Here is a 4,083-nt window from a genome sequence, read left to right as displayed (position 1 = left end):
AACTAAAACAACGCAGTCGGGCGGTACTGTGCCATCCAATGAAGAGTATCATCAAAAAGCTAAGTAACACTAGCAAGGCGACTACCGCAAAAAAAAACATACGTATGCTCGCAAATGCAGAAAAAATAAATGTATCAACCACTACAAGCAAGAAGGCGACAAATTAAAAACATAACAAGACAAAAGAAAAACGGAAAAAGAAGAAAATATATACTTATGCAAAGAACAACAAAAGTAACTGAATTGAAAACATGAAAAAAATCGAAACGTTAAGGGAGAAGGACCACCCCTTCCGTACGCACCGCAGCCAGTTGTCTCCAGCGAAGTGTCGATGATGTCTTTCTAGTTAAGTAGTCGTCACTACCCCCGTTGCAACCAATACGGCAGCTCGACAGTAGTGGTGTGCAGTGTGCTTACATGTCACCCAATATCAGCTCATTACTTACAACATAACCTGCCCTCAACTGGTTTGTACACAGCCACGCACGCACACTTGTATACTCAATAATATTTCCACTCACTAACACCAATACCTATGCAGTCTACAGATTAACTGAATGAGCAGTCGTCGAAATTAGAATTGAGCGTTGCAATTGCTGTCACACCACCACTACAAGCGCAATACCCACCGTCTCAAGCGCCTACAACCACCATCCAAGCGCCGGTATATAATATGTTTCTATTTCAAATGGCTCGTCCATTCACACCAATATTCGACCACCCCCTTCTCGAACGAAATTTTCCTTCATTGCTACAAGGAAGTGGTACCGGCAAACGGTTTTATGTTTACCCCGCCTCCACCACACTTGGCGTCGTTGTGGTCACTCGTTCACACCAAGGGGGCAATACAAATGAAGGCAAAGTTATCTTACAGACACAATTGAAATGCTGTTTCAAGCAGAACTCAATAATAACTCAATTATATCGAAAATGTGCCGCCAAACAACCAATGAGCACTTTGCCTAAGATAGTTGTTTTATCCAGTTCATAGGTATAAGTAGTACATACACATACACCCATGTACGCACACATATAGTGCATACTTACATAAGTGTGTATGTTTTCATGCAAGCTTATCCCCATGCCCGGCATTTGATTTGTTCAAGATTGTATGCCACTCGTTTTATGGTTTTTGCAGTTTGTTGGCCAATGTAAATTACACACGTCAAAAAGATTATTGAACTCGCAATCTCTTTGTTTTATGGTCAACCAATATTAAGACCGAGATTGAAAATACACACTTGTCCTACCACCGAAAGACCTCTTTGCAGGAAACCTTGCAGTGAAATCTACCGGAACACTAAAAGCCTTAAACGAATTCTCATACAAGACTTATGGGCATAGCTCAATAAATCGGAGCACTATAGTTAATATGGGCTATATTGTACCAGTTTTTAAAAGGGTAAAGAAGTTCTAGATTTCTATCGAAAAGAAGGATAGCGTAAGGGATTTAGTTCCAAACACAATACACTTAACTTTTATACAGACGGTTCTAAAATGACTAGTAGAGTAGGCGATGGGATAAGTTGTACTTTCCAGAGCTCAACCTAAGGAAGTCTTATAAGCTTCCATATCACCGCAGTGTGTTCAAGGCTATGGTTTTCGGGAAAGCAGCAAGCCTAGCTTGTGATACTACTGGGACCAACTCCAAAGTTAACTTTTACATGGATAGTCAAGCAGCCATTAAAGCAATTGCATCGTTTAGTACAACGTCCAAGCGCAGGGAGGCAGTAGAAAGGTTGGCAGTAAACTACATTGTTGAGCTCCAGACCATAAAGGCATTGAAGGTAACGAGATAGTAGGCGATATAGCGAAAAACGGGGTCACTCTATTATCGGATTTTATCAAAAAAATACCAAAGCCAATACGAATATTATACAACGAACTAAACGAAAACATGATCAGAAAATTCAGGACAAAAAGGGAGATCTTCTCAACTTGCAGAAATGCTAAAATCATGTGTAAGCATGACGACCCTTTGATGTAGCCAACTGACGCCGATTAAAACGAGAAAGAAACGACTGGTGCGCTTTGTTAAGCTCGGCCGAATGGATGTTAAAAATAATAGTGATTGGTTGGGATCGAGTTGAAAATGCTCTAACTATATTCAAAATAAGGCCTAATGCCTCAACGCATATGCATTTATTTGTTAACCAGTGTCATTTAGAACGGCTCGTCGACACCGCTTGGAATAGCTACCAACCAGCCCCCAAAGAAGAGGCAACAACACGCGGGAATATCTTGTTTGATACTCGATATTGCGATGCGGTCAACTAAGGAAAATACATTCAAATCAATAAGTGCAAAACAAAAAAAAAAATAATAATAATTTATATGTATGTACTTATGTGTTCATACAAATACGATAGAAAATGAACGCTCGAGATTTTCCAAAGCTTTACTGTGAACTAAAGCCAGTTGAAATGAAAACAAAACAGAAATATAATGAAAAAACTAATTTCTTTCTTCATTGATAAATTTACGAAATTTGGCTGGTTTTTTCTTCTGGTATTAAGTTTCATGATTATGTTGCCTACTCCTTGATGTTTATTTCAATTTTTTCTTACCTTTATTGGCGACAAAGCATTGAGTATGTTGCAACATGCAATTTATGATATACTCAAAGGAATTGGAATGTTGCTGGAGCGCCGATGAGCAAAAGTTGCAAGTTGAAGATACGAACCAACAGTAAAAAATGTGGTCACACGACGTGTATCAGATTACCGATAGACAGACGCGCATATGTACGTACATATGCATTTATATACACATAAATATATATATTTAAATACTGGTATATACACAAAGATGTATGCATGTGAAATATGTGGATGTGAACGAAAAGGGTAAGTATTTATAAACTAAATTTGTATGTTCACAAGGACAACATTTTCCCAAGCCAACTTTACTAAGTATATATTTGTTGTTTTAAAACAGACCTTCGAAATCAATTTAAATTAACTCATGGAAGTGCATTATTAAAAAATGGCTTAATAGCAATGCACTCGTTTGCGGGAAAATTAGATTTTCTGCAAACATTCGAATGCTGTGAGTGGGGCTCATCGAAAGCTCTTAAGTATTAATTTGGAAAAAAAGTTTCCATTCCATTTTCGGTAGTTGGCTTTAGTGATCGAGCTGTTTTAAGCTATTGATGTAATTCAATAGTTCAAAAACTAGAATTTTAGCAACAGTTTGAAAAAAGTCTCCTTTCGGCAATCAAGTCCACTACAAACAGTTGGGACTGAACTAAGCTCACGGCGCCGAATATTTCAGAAATCTACTCCCACTGAACCTAGGTAATTTCACATTGTGGGATTGCTGATTGCTGTTTGTATATACATTCTGTCTAAAAAGTACCGGGAATTGTTCAATAAAATCATCAAATGTTATTTTGCCACCTTCAAAATAGTCTCCATTCGAAGCAATACACATATGTCAACGATTAGTCCAGTCATCAAAGCACCTGTTAAGCGCGTTTGAAAAGATTTTCTTCAGCTCCTTTAGCGAATTCTTAATTGCCTCTATCGACTCAGAGCGGCGTCAGCGGAGTGGCAATTTACGTTTTGAAAAAAGGTGGTTGTTCGATGACATTTGTCGAGTTTTTGGTTAAAAAAGTGTTCACAATATGAGCCTTATGAGACGGTGCGTTATCATGATGCAAGATCCATGAGGTTTCTTTCCATTTGGATCGAATTCCGAGTGCACAACACCATGATAAGCAAAGAAAACGAGTAGCATGAATTTCTCTTTTGACCAACTTTGACGTGGTTTTCTGAGTTTCGGCTCATGTCGATGGCGCCATTCAGCCGCCTGTTGACTGATACCCACTCAAATACCCACGTTTCATCACCTGTTATGATGCTCTGGATAAACCTTGGGTCCGGATTCACTTGCTCAAGCATGTCTTCAGCCACCTTCTTCCGATGAAAGAAATTCAACTTTCTTGGAACGAGTCGAGTAGCCACGTGTCTCATGCCCAATTGATGGTGTAAAATGTTGCGAATTGATACGCGAGACACGCTAAGGTCACGAGCTACCTCCCTCAAACTTAAATGATTGTTTTCCAGCACCATTTTCTTGACT

This window comes from Anastrepha ludens, chromosome 2 (assembly GCF_028408465.1).
Source record: "Anastrepha ludens isolate Willacy chromosome 2, idAnaLude1.1, whole genome shotgun sequence".
Lineage (NCBI taxonomy): Eukaryota > Metazoa > Arthropoda > Insecta > Diptera > Tephritidae > Anastrepha > Anastrepha ludens.
Note: the sequence above shows the minus strand (reverse complement) of the source record.